The sequence below is a fragment of the Lepisma saccharinum genome, chromosome 4 (genome assembly GCF_977018435.1).
Source record: "Lepisma saccharinum chromosome 4, izLepSacc3.1, whole genome shotgun sequence".
In the NCBI taxonomy this organism is placed as follows: domain Eukaryota; kingdom Metazoa; phylum Arthropoda; class Insecta; order Zygentoma; family Lepismatidae; genus Lepisma; species Lepisma saccharinum.
Window position 1 is genome coordinate 105,093,600 of NC_139232.1, and position 13,433 is coordinate 105,107,032.

Here is a 13,433-nt window from a genome sequence, read left to right on the forward strand (position 1 = left end):
GAGGACAATTGAGAAGGTACTTGAAAGCAATGGTGGCACGGAGTGCACTGTGAAAATGTCAGAAAATGAGAAAAATTGATATTTTTGGTGTATTTTTTGTTATTTAGCGTTGCTTTCTGTCTGAATTTGTTAATGCGACGATGCGATCGCATGATGAAAACAACATCCGAAAAGACATACTTCCCGGAACTCGAAATCAGAAACCTCAGTTGCTAAAACAGCAATGAATTCGATGCGCTGACCACGCGTAAACTGGCCCTAGGTTCTCGAAGGGCCGGTAACACTGAATATAGTTTTCTTCTCTTTTTGCAGGTCTTAGGCCACATTTTTCTTTTCTAGGTACATCTTCTAAGGACTATTTCATGCAGTCAAATTTTCGTAATGTATCAGAAAAAACTATCGACAGAGATACTTAAATTGCGATCGGTTACAATATAAATTATGGATATTTGCTCGTCTGTTCATAAGAGCCAGTAATCAACATCGAATGTATCTTGCGACGTGTCAGATACTACAACATTACATATTTGATTAAATAAAAAGAACGTTTTTAAAAAAGGATCAGTTACACAATAAATCTTGTCAGTGGTATATTGTTGGAATGTAGCAACTTAACTGTGAAGGAAGCAGTCCATTTTATTGTTATTTAAGATGAATAAAGATGTTATTTAAACGTCACTACAAAAAAAAAATATTTTTATGCTTGTAACAACAGTAGACTACAAGAGAAGTAGTTGCATCATTTAAGTTAAATTGTTCATTGAGGGTAAATAATTTAGTTGTAAATAATAATAATAATAATATGTGTGCGTGTGTTAGCCCCTCTTGAGCTTGATTCCTTCAACATTAAGCCCATAACGCTGGTCGAACAGAAGCTAAACAAAATTATAAAGTAGAGATTAATCGTAGTCAAAAAGGACTTACAGAAGTTAAGTGCTCATTGCAAAATGGCAAGCACTGCAGCATATTGAATATGTATTCAGGATTAAGGATTTATATACTAAGTTTCAGCAATGAGGATTTAGACCTGATCAAGAAAAATTCGTGTTCAATTTACCTGTACCTTCTCTCGACTCTCTCTGTTTGTGATCAATGTTGATAGTCTGAACCAGATCAACCACACTGCAGGATTGCCTAGTAGCAGAAGGCCTTTTATAATCCTATCCTTAGCTTTTCCTATCGTTCTTAAGCACCCCTCCCCCTTTCCAATCTCATCATTATCACATTGTGAGAGATCCTCACAATGGTTGTCAATAGTGTTGAGTGCCAACATTTTTTTCTATCATGTTCTTACCACGTAACTTTTATAGTATTCATATCCCCTGCCGCTGTTGATAATGAACATTATTTTTTATTATTATTATTATTTCTGTTTGTGCGTCACCGTGGAATGACCAAGGATGTATCGTGAAGCAAACAGGAAGTTAGAATTTCATGTTTTCCCCTGTTGCTGATGTTATCTTAGTCACGACAGCTGCTGATCAGTAACTCCGTCTATTTCGCTTCACTTTTTGACTCTCTCTGCACTCGTGCGTGTAGTTGGTTTCACGGTGCAACGTGGACTCACCTACAACCTACGTAATTGAATTGGTGTCAGGCAGTGGCGGCTCGTGGTCTGGCTCTATGGGTGTGCACCTTAGTCTCGCATCCAGAAATGTTATAACACCCCTGTCAAATACTCGCACCCATTTCTTGAGCACATATTAATGCTTAATGTATTGGCAACCCACGTTTTGATCAACTTTCACTGAAAATGAGGCGATGATAGAGTTATATTTCAGGATTTTTTACAAATTTCAAATATTTCGGAAATTATCCAGCCAATGACGAGAAGAGCGATGTTATTGTGCAATAGTATGTAATTCAGCATTCGATAATCTGACAAAATCACTCAATACATAGAAGTACCGATCTACAATATCAATATTATTGTTGATTGATTGATTCATTTATTTAGTTTATTTTACTTCGCGTTTTGTGCCTCTTTGGCTAATTTGCGAAGATGGGGATGAGTGATGAAATGATGAAATTGATGAATGGACATTCACAAACAACCAAGCCCGACCGGGATTCGAACCCGGGACCTTGGCGTCGCAGCGCGATGTGCTAACCACCCGGCCACAGGGTCGGTCGATTTGCAAAATATATTTCATAAGAACTTTCTCCTCCGCTCCACTGATATTAATGAACAAGGTGAATAATAACATTGGCGTACACCAAAGAAGCCGATCCAACTACCAAATGGAGGAAATCAACTGTAATCTATCTAGCGGTTTTTTTATTTGTAATGACAGACTAATAACCAAGCAAATCAAGCGAAATCAAGAGGATAATAAATCTTAAAGAAAATTACAGTACTCACCCAGTTCACACTGACCTGCTTCGTACTTCAGAATGTTTCCTTCACTTCCGCGTATACATATATTGCTGCAGTCGGTACAGACTATTTGGCTAACTTCCCTCCAAAAATTCAACAACGTTAAATTATAAGTATCTGCTTTCGCTATGTACAGTTTCCCTATTCTTCATGAAATCAAACAGTTTGCACTGAAACCGGTACGAGATTTTGACAGCGCTAAACAATTTTGCAACTCAGTAACAGAAACACACAATGCAAAACAGCTGGCTGATTGATGTCCGCTCCCTTCGCGTGGGTTCATAATTCGGCTACTGCGCCACAGAGACCGTTTATTTTGGCCTAGATGCACTAAGCAAAGGCAATATCAGGCATGTTTAAAATACACGTTTCGCTTTCTATTGCCCTCCTCACCTTCCCCTTTTTCTTCCCCTATCATGCACGGGACACAATTCGGAGGGACAATATACCATCGAAATTTCCCTTTTCAAAAAAAAAATCCCTCAAAAGGCAATGATGTATGGGTTTGCTCGACTCTGTCGCACAATCTCTAATGGAATGGGTTTGCAACAAGCGCGACTCGGTCGACGCGAGTTGACATCACTAATCGTAGGCTTCTTCGCCATTTCTCTTGGTGGAGCGGCGTGGGAACACTTGATGTTTCAAAGGAGATGGAGTTCAATAAATAGGTATAATAATAATGCTTTGCATTACAGATTTATTTGGGTGTGCACGTGCGAATGTGCGAATAGGCAGAAGGCGCTACTGGTTCCAAGGAATATAGGTTAAAAGAAAGATAAGCTTTCCAACAGTATTTTTCCGTCTCCGGCCTTAATTAGCCTATTCCTGTTCGGTTAGGCTTCTTAGTGAGTATAAACAAAAAAAACATGGCAGCCTTATTGCCAAATCTAGTAGATTTGACCATATTATTAATCAACTGTGAACAAATATACCCGATTATTAAAATAAATTAGTTCTGGTGCACAATAATGTTATTGTTGCCTATTTAAACAAATATTTGATCATTAGAAACTATTGTTTGGTTACTCCAAACAAACGTTTTCTCTGAAGAATTCCCACGTAGCTCTGTCCTTAGGAACGAGTGGTTACGTGTTTTTGAATCCATGTGGAAATGTAAATTTTAGTGTTATCATCATGAGGACAATTTAGGAGCTACATGAACGCGGAGTACACTGCCAAAATAATAATAATAATAATAATAATAATAATAATAATAATAATGCCAAGACTCGAAACCAGAAATCTCAGTTTCTACAAGGGCAATGAACTCATTGCACTGGCCCTGGAAAGTTTTCTTATCTTTTTGTAGGTGGTCTTACACAACGTTCTTTTTATCGGTACATCTTGTAAGTGCTTTTACTTGAAGATAAATTTTGTAATGTTCCAGAAAATATATGGATTGAAACACCAAAATTACGATTGAATTGAAATATAAATCATAACAATTTGTTCGCTTTTTAGAGGAGCCAGCAATCAATACAGAACGTCTTTGTGAAGTGTTAGAAACCACAAACCTCAAATCTGATGAAATCCAAAAAGGAAAAAAATATATTATCTTGTTTCAGCATAAATTATACTGATTTTACCATGTTAACTCCGAGTGTGAGTCAGAAGTCAAATAACGCATCTGCAAATAAAGTTTAACCTTGCCTTATGACGTCGTTGGTTGGTTTACTTATTTAAGTCTTGAAACATGTCAATTCTAACTAAACTCATTTCGTGACAAATATCCACAAATTATGCATTCACCAAACCGTAGTAGTATGAATAAAAGTACTTTATGTCAGTGTTTTCATCGGAACAAATTTGTGGCTTGCTAAAATAAGTTTATGACTCCGAGTCACGAATATGGAGTAGGTTACGAGAATGAGAAGGAAATTGCTTTGTGTTGGTTTCGAAATACCGTCCTCTTATCTCTAATCAAATTATAAAGCCCCTCTATTACATTGAAATACCTGTAATGCGAAAGGATCTCCCACGCTATAAATGCTATCATGTATTTATTATGTACGTTACAATATTTATTGAAGGCCTACCAAGTTTCGTCGGCTCTTGAAAATAATTTAGTTATAAATAATTGTTTGTGTGTGTTAGACCCTGACGAGCCGGAATGCTGGTCGAACATAGCCTTTACATAATTACTTAGGTATATAATAGAGATTAATCGTACACAAAAAGGATCTCCAGAAGTTAAGTGCTTATTGCAAAATGGCAAGTATTGCAGCATATTGAACATCGCGTTCAGATTAAAGATTTATATAAATCTGCAATTGCGACCTAAGTTTCAACATTGAGGATTTAGATCTGATCAAGAAAAATCGTGTCCAATTACTTATATCTTCCCTCAACTCTCCTGCTCCGTAATGAATTTTGATAGGCCGAACCAGATCAATCAGACTGCAGGATTACTTAGTAGCAGAGGGGCCTTTTTATAAACCCATCTTTAACTATTCCTACCATACTTAACACCCCCCTCGCTTTCCAGTCTCATCATTGCAACAGTGTGAAATACCCACACATTGATCGTCAATTGATATAGTGTTGACCGTCAATTTCTTTCTATCACGTTCTTACGACGTAGCTTCTATATTCGACGTAGCCTCTGTTGATAATTATATTATTTTTTCATGTGCTCCATTGCATCATACTAGAATGACCAAGGAGGTATCGTCAAGCAAACAGGAAGTTACAATGGTATGTTTTCTGTTGCTGATGCTATCTTAGTCACGATAGCTGATGATCAGAGGCCAAAATTGGGGATGGGGCTAGGACAGTTTACTTTGTCTTATTAGACAAGCCTTTAACATTAGGAGATGCCTTAGTGAGTGGATCAAAAGTTGTTTACGAAAAGTTTTCCTGTTGTATTGGGGATATTTCTGTGCTATGTGCTACTCATGCAACTTTTGTTTGCTGTATTTGTTGGATAATTTGCGCACTGTCAGGTGGAAAAATCAGTCTGTTGTACAGGGTCAACGAAGTTAGTAATAAGGTGCGTTTTATACAGCGTATATTGATACAGGTGTAGACTGAATTGAATGCTAAAGTTTTTACTCCTGTTTTGTTCTGGCATTGTACTGTAACATCGTTTATGTATGCACTGACCGTAAACTGTCCCTCTGGGTTATAAGAGTTAACGGCCTTGTGACAATGCTGTAGAAAAGTGTCCAATGCCATTACGAAAAATGGTAGTCTTAAGGGGATGACTTGAGGAAGACCTCTTTTTATTCGTCATTTGGGTGACACGAAACGATTGATTTTTACTTTTAAATCTATACCTGTTACCAAATTTATGATGTTTTCGTACTGTTTCAATGGGACTCTATATGTTTTAAGAGTTTTAGTAAATAATCGTATCTCACTCTGTCGAAGGCCTGGGAATAGTCTACTGAAATGAAGAATTTGCCGAGTTGCTCGTCCTGGTTTGTTAATACTGTGTCTTGCAATAAATTTAGTAAATTATGTATTTGTTTAGTTCCTACTACCCCATATTGGCAGGGCGTTGCTAGCATGTTCAGGAGTAGTTATAATCTATTTGGTTAGTATGCTATGATCTGTATTAAATAACGTTATCGATCTGTAATCTTCCATGTGTCCGCAATGGCGACTCCTTGCTATTAAAATAACTGCGTCTTTTGTTCTGTAAGGTTCTTTCACATTCTTCTTTATTCTGTGTTAACCCATGTAGTTAATGTGTCGCCCCATAATATTTTGTATGCACTTGTTGCGATGCCATCTTCTCCGGGTGCTGATACGTGTGCTCCCTGCATTACCGCTTTATGCAGTTCCTCTTTGGTATGTGGTTTTTCGAAGTCGGGTATTTCGTCTGGTGTAAGGCCGGTGTGGTCGTCTATGTGTATGCATTATGTGTCTTGATACAAATTCGCGAAAGTATTTCGTTTCTAAATAGTTGTATGCTATCTGTTGAATATTCTTCTCTTTATTATTTCCGTTATATAATTTTGTTTTTGCCGCTGCTGATAGATATTGGTGACGTGAGTTAAATTAATATCTTCTGTATCTAGGTTTGGGAGCGTACTCCGAATTCGTATTCGTCCACTTTGGTTGCTTATATCAGAAGTGGTTGTGCTTTTACAATTCAATTTCTTGCGTTTCACGATCTCTTTGCTGCTAGTCATACATTTCATGTAATACTGCGTAGTAGAAATTGCACTTGTTATAGCAATCTCGTAGTTTGTCCCAAGAATATTGTTGACAAAACGTTTTAAAATTGTTTTGAAAATTTCGTGCCACCACCGGTGGATGTTTCCCTCATATAACGGCAGTTTGATCTATTTTGTCCAGTGCTATTCGAACTGCTTCATCTGTTAATTGCGATGTGTTCATCTTCCAGTAGGCCTCCCCGCAGTGGCAGCGTCGTCGCCTTGTAATCAATCAATCATCTTGCAGAAGCCCCTCCTAATTCCTATTATCGGTATTGGTGACTTCATAGTGGTAATCAAAGCCTAATGATCACTGAAGGCTGCAGGTAATAGTCTAACTGATGTAATTGTGGATTCAACGCGTGGGAAATGTACCTCCTGTCTCAGGGGTGCCAACCCCCCCCCCCCAAATCATGTCATACGTACCCCCAAATCATATCGTAATCCTCACAAAGTAGTTAATTACGACAGCGTGTCTACCAAAAGTAACTTTTTCCTTAGCTTTACTGAGCACTATATTTGTTCTGCTCCCCCTCCCTAAACCGGGTTGGCCAACACTCAAGGCCGCCCCTAAAACCGTTCAACGTAATCCCCCGAAAATAGTACGAATGAATACGCAATAATTGATGTCTATTTGATTGAAATACCAAGTTAAACTGTCCATATTTTTTAATTTAATTTTATTTATTTTCCGGTTGATATCCTGATGTAAAGTGGATTTTACAGTATTCAGGACTTTTCAAATAAATAAATAAATTGATCGATTTTCGAAAAACGTAAAGCTAGCACATTTATTGGTTCAATGTAGTAAATTTAATTATGTAAATATGCATTTAAATAGTGTTTATTTTATAATTTGAGTATTTAACACAATTTTTTTACACAACTTAAAATCAAGATAGAAAATTCAAACCAAATAACATGTTCCAGATGTATGAACGATTGAATTATTATTTCACGAGACATTACAGAACCCTAGCTAGAAATTCTTACACTCAGAGCGATAATATAATACGATGCACCTGGTTTAAATTAAGCAATATACTAACACTACGCACTATATTTTAAGAAGTGATGTTATTAATGAATATCGAGAATATCGTTTGTCTTGTAATGCAGCCATAGTATAAAATTTCAAATTCACCTGAGTAAAGCTCCAAACACGCATTCTCGTAAGAGAATATTGCGAGCGAAGCGAGCAAGAAAATGTTTAGATTCATATCTTTTCAGGCTTTCAAGAATATTATTTTAATGGGGTGTCAATACTTTCTTAGGATCCCGAGATATTTAATCTTTCCCAGCTTCTCTTTTGGTACGCTCGGGTCGAAAACGTGTGTATATCATATCGCTAAATACAGTCTCCAAAATTTCATGTTCGAACTCTCTGCACTTCAGAAATCCCTTGACAACCTAATATTTAGCACTTTATCAAGTGCTTCCTATCTCGCCCTTTAAATTTAATATTCAATCCTGCCACAAAAATGTCCATGCCAATTTTAGACTTACTGTTGATATTGAAGAGTGGATATTGCCGCCTCCAAAAAGTTAATTCTCAGTCTCCACACCAGAATCTCCGCAATAGTCTAAGACAATAGTAATACACAAGAAGTGGATACCCCCTCAATTTAGTGCACAATCCCCCTATAACTAAAATATCCGCCATAATCTAAGACCTAGAGTTGGATACTGTCACCCCCAAAGTTTAATTCAGATACCCCCAGAACACACGTGTCAATTAAGGCTTAATATGTAAGAGTTGGATATTTCTCCCGCTCTCTTCGATAATACCCTTAAACACTTCCTTTTCTTCATCTAATGGATTAAATTTGGTACATTTAAGGTGTAAAATGTTTACATATATTTTGCAAAAATATATAAATCTTGAGTTTTATATTATATATTATATCATCAGCAAAAAGTACAAGAAGAAATATCAGATACAGAAGATCTCAGCACGTTACTCCAATTACTGAAAGGAAGCAACATCAAGAAAATACTACGATACGTAGAAACAGCATGCAGAAGACTTCAAACAGCCAAAACCACCATGGAAAAAATGATGATAATCGTAGAAATAGTCCTCAAGATGATCGACGATGGACTATTCTAAGAGAACAAAGATACAAAATCAGACAAGCATTCACGCATTCAATGCTGATGGCATCCTAGACCAGAAAATCGAACTACAACACTACCTGGCAGAACACAAAGCAGACGTAGCTCTACTTTGTGAAACATTTCTAAAACCAAAACGACAACTAAAAATTAACAACTACCAAGTCTTCATAAAAGACAGAATAGGAGACAACAATCCTTGTCAAAAAATCCTTTCCAGTGGAAGAAGTGGATATTCCTCAACTAACAACAATTGCAGCAACAGCAGTAAAGATCTTGACTCCTGGCACACCAATCATCGTGATAGCAGTCTACAAGAAACCAACTATACAACTACATGTGACAGACATCCAAATTCTCGAAGCACTGGGCCCAAGGATAGTTTTAGCCGGAGATCTTAATGCAAAAAAACCATTATGGAATTCAAGAGTAGACAATCCAGCCGGAAGACAACTTGAGAGAGCACTTCACAACTCACAATTTATCATCACTGCACCAACCGAACCCACGCACTACCCAAAAGGAAGAGCACCGGGAGAGCCAGATGTTCTAGATGTCGTACTCTTGAAAAACATAACTCTGCTGACAGGACCATATGTTCACCACGCACTCAACTCTGATCATCTTCCAATGCAATTCGTAGTTCCGCATAGAAGCATCATACATGAGAAGACCAGGCAGTCAAAATTTAACATAAATTGGAACCATTTCACTCAAATGCTGGCCGAAAACACTGATCCTAAACAACAGATCAGAACAGCGGACGAAATAGACAGGGCAACTAATAACATCACAGTATCAATGCAGCAAGCAGCTAGATATAGCACCACCAAAGAAGATAGTACTTCCAATGAGGCAAGAGCAGACAGAAAACTTCACGCACTCCTGCACATCAAGAGATGAGCTCGCAAAAAGTGGCAGGAAACACACCTCTTCAGATACAAGACTTTATGGGAAGAACTGACAACCAAAGTCAGAGACCATCTGCAACGGACGAGAACAGACAAATGGGATAAAACATTCCAAGACAATCCGCCAAACCACAGAGACTTTTGGAAGATAGTGAAAGGCTGTACAAAAACAAATACTACATCCGAGACAGAGGTATTATAGACCGATAAGCCTGTTACCGCATCTGAGCAACGCCATGGAAAGAATAATACTGAAGAGACTCCAAGAACAAGTGGAAGAAGCAAACATCTTACCCACCTTCCAATTTGGGTTTAGATCGGCACATAGCACAACAGGACAACTTGCAAGAGTGGTGGACCATCTCACTACAAAGTTCAACAGGAAGAACTACTCCCTTGGAGTCTTCTTGGACGTACAAAGTGCATTCGATAGAGTCTGGATAGCAGGGCTAATTAGAAAGTTATTCCAGATGCCAATACAGGACACGTATATTCATGTCCTAGCAAGTTACCTCAGAGGAAGAACATTCATCTCGACATTCCAAGGAGCTACAGCCTTAGCCAGACACATCAACGCGGGAGTCCCTCAAGGCTCCACCCTGACTCCCATACTGTACGGCCTTTATACAGCAGATATTCCGATAGTTCCAGGATGCCTCCCAGCACTCTTCGCGGACGACTCGGTATTCTTTGCATCCAGAAGACAACTAAAGTTCTGTTACACAACATTAAGAAGACAGCTAGATGAATTCGAACGCTGGACAACGAAATGGAGAATCAAAACCATTGCAACCAAAAGCATAGCAGTCATCTTTGCCAGGGGGAGAAGACAAGAGCAACAAACCTTGAAGCTCTTTGGACAAGACATCACAAACGCCAGGAAAGCAAAATATTTAGGATTAACGCTAGACAGTGGACTTACATTCAAAACTCATATAGAAGAAATACACCACAAAGGAAATCAGAGAATAGGAGGACTTTATGCAATCTTCAGAAATCTGCAGCTGTCATTAGACACAAGGATAGGCCTTTACAAAACAATGATTAGGCCTGCATTACTCTACGCGATACCAGCCTGGCATCATGCTGCGAAATCCTACATGGCAAAACTCCAGATAATTCAAAATAAAGCTACAAGAATAATCAGCGGCCACGATAGATACACAACTAATCAGCAAATCCACGAAGATCTCGAAATTGACAAGATAGAAGATGTTATCAAAAGACTAACAGCAAAGTTCTGGAATGAACTAAAAGGACACCACAATCCCGCAGTAAACCAAATCGGAACTGTGGTCTTAAGACGTCACACTCACCGCACCCCACGGACAGAGTGAACTTCAAGCACAAAGAAGAAGAAGATAAAAACCTCGAGCGACAGTTGCAGAGGGAATCAAACTAAGATCGCACAAACATGAAAGAAAATGGGGAAAAATGGAAATAGAAGTCAAGGAAACGGCACTTCAAAAAGAAAACGTCAAGAAAATGCAAGGTGCAACGTATTTGAAGGGAACAAATCCTCCCAAAAATCTCGATGGTGCATCCTGCGCCGTATTCCCCTCCCCCCCCGCTTGGGCACCTCTGCCCTATCTTGTCGCGAAACACTACTTGCGATAACGTATGTACGTATACGCTGGTGCATTTCGTTGTTTCTCGTTCCACACATCCTTGACCTTTATTTCATGGACTAATGTGCATTGCAGTACGTCTTGCACATAAAAATTGCGCCTCTCTTTTCAGCATCATGATCCTGACAGAGCATAGACGTTAACTATAGACAAGGACCAAATTCTTCCGTTAGATCATTTTTTAACTAATTCTTTACCTACTAAAATTGCTGTGTTTCCTGTGCTACTGGGAGTGTAATTATTATACTCGATATATATGTGATGGCAATCTAAGCACTTTCTACCGACTTCCTGCAATAGTGCTACATCATTACTTGAGTTTTCAAGAAATCTACGACGAGACCTAGTTTCACTTTGCATTCTTTTTATATATTTGTGTTTGCACCCGTATTACTTGCGTTTCCATTATCCTATTTAACACTACAACTAATCAAATTCGAACTAGTATACACTTTATGTTGTTTATATTCCCCATAATTATTTGTTACACTGTACCACTTTCCTCATTTCCAGCACCGGTGTTGGTTAACACTCTGACGACTTCCGGAGGAGTTAGACTGAACTTTGAAGCACTGTTCTGGTATTAGTTTCTCATTTTTCTGGTGGAACGTCATTTAGCTACTGAATTTCCTTTTCCTCTAACATGCAGTTTTCTTTTAAGCGTACTTTGACTTACCTTTACTTTGTTGCTGGTGTCGCTTTCGTAGTTTGAGAACAAGTCACTGTCTTCTTCAGATTCCCTTTTCTCATTTTGGGGATTGGTGGGTGGATCGGCTTGCTGCGGGAGGGCGTGAAGGTGGGGGATGTTCGCTAACAACCTGTTGTTGGTTCTCTTCTTGAATTTTGTTTGTCGTGATTTTGGCTTCTATCTCTGGTGTGTTCTCTTGCTGTTTTTGTTCCATGTCGTTGTGACTCTGGTAGATAGGTAGCTGCCCTTTCTGGTTGTTCTGTTGCCTACTGTTTCCTCTGCATTCCCTTCATTGGTCAATTTGTTCAAAACGGCATCAATATGTTCTATTTGGCCGTGTTGGTACATGCAGTACAGTCGGTTTTCGCCGTTGGCAGATAGATCTCAAATGTTCATTCGAACCACAAACCTCACACGTAGAGTTCTGACCAGAATATATGACGTAAGGTTTATAATTACAGACAGTCACAATGGATGGAATAGGTTTCTTCAAGGACATTTTTGCCAAGCGTACGCCACTGTGCACTAGATATCGGAATTTTGGTCTCCACGTTCCATCGGTAACATCTACAGTGCCGTAGTCACTTAGTTTTTTACGCACTTGCATATTATGCACTTCCACTGGTAAATAGAATACGTTAATGAATTTCACTACCCTACCTGCGTCGCTAAATGTTACTTTCACTACCGTCCAATTATTCGTAGTTGAATTTTATTTCACCGTGGCATTGTTGAAGCAATTTCGTCATCGTTCGCAGTCGCACTAGTTTCAAATAAACATATCTTCCATTTGTCGGAATCTGTATTGCCGAGATTTCGTAGACGTTAAGGTTAAACTGTTCATATATAAATTCATGAACGTCCATTGCACTGGGCTTTGCGAGCCAGACGCAAAGCTTATCAGTTTGGTATTTCCTAGAATCATATCTCTCCTTTTACTTTTCATTAAATAAAAGCACTAAGACACTTCTAGGCTGTTTTTTATTTATTTATTTATTTATTTTGTTTTACCTCGCGTCTTGTGCCTCTTTGATAATTTGCGAAGATGGGGATGAGTGATAAAATTGATGAATAGACATTCACTTAAAACCATGCCCGAGTAAGATTCGAACCTGGGACCCTTGGCGTCGCAGCGCGATGTGCTGACCACTTTTTTATTATTATTATTTTCTTTCATTTTACAATTTTTCTTTCATACAGTATTTTACAGTTTTCGGTTAACAATAGTTCTCTCTACTTTAACATTCAATCAGCACCTTTAAAAAATGTGTGAATAATATTTTTCTTTTATCTTGAGACACTTTATAATATTCCTGTTTTACATGTATTAAAAATTGACCATGAAAATCTATACCTTTATATATGCAGACAAACAATATATAATGTCCAACCAGCCATTTCACACTACGCAATTTGGTACATGAAAAATACGAAAACGTAGGTAACATTATGTTATGCACACGCACAGTAAACGCATTGGGATGGGTGCGACAAATTTTTCCCAATAACACACATAGATATTTCCATGTTTCACGTGTCCGTATGCATTCACTT

At 38.3% G+C, this 13,433-nt stretch overlaps 1 protein-coding gene across 2 annotated transcripts in view; it reads right to left on the reverse strand.

Annotated features, from left to right (window-relative positions):
- The window catches only part of LOC145986696 (aminopeptidase N-like), a 256,273-nt gene that overhangs the window by 91,127 nt on the left and 151,713 nt on the right, over positions 1 to 13,433 (reverse strand). Inside the window, exon 1 of one of the 2 annotated variants that reach the window (XM_083121010.1) lies at positions 1,058 to 1,141. The exons of the other annotated variant lie outside the window; for it this stretch is intronic. The gene's annotated coding sequence lies outside the window, so the exon portion shown is untranslated. Of the gene's footprint in view, positions 1 to 1,057; positions 1,142 to 13,433 lie in introns of those variants that run through there. 2 annotated transcript variants of the gene reach the window in all.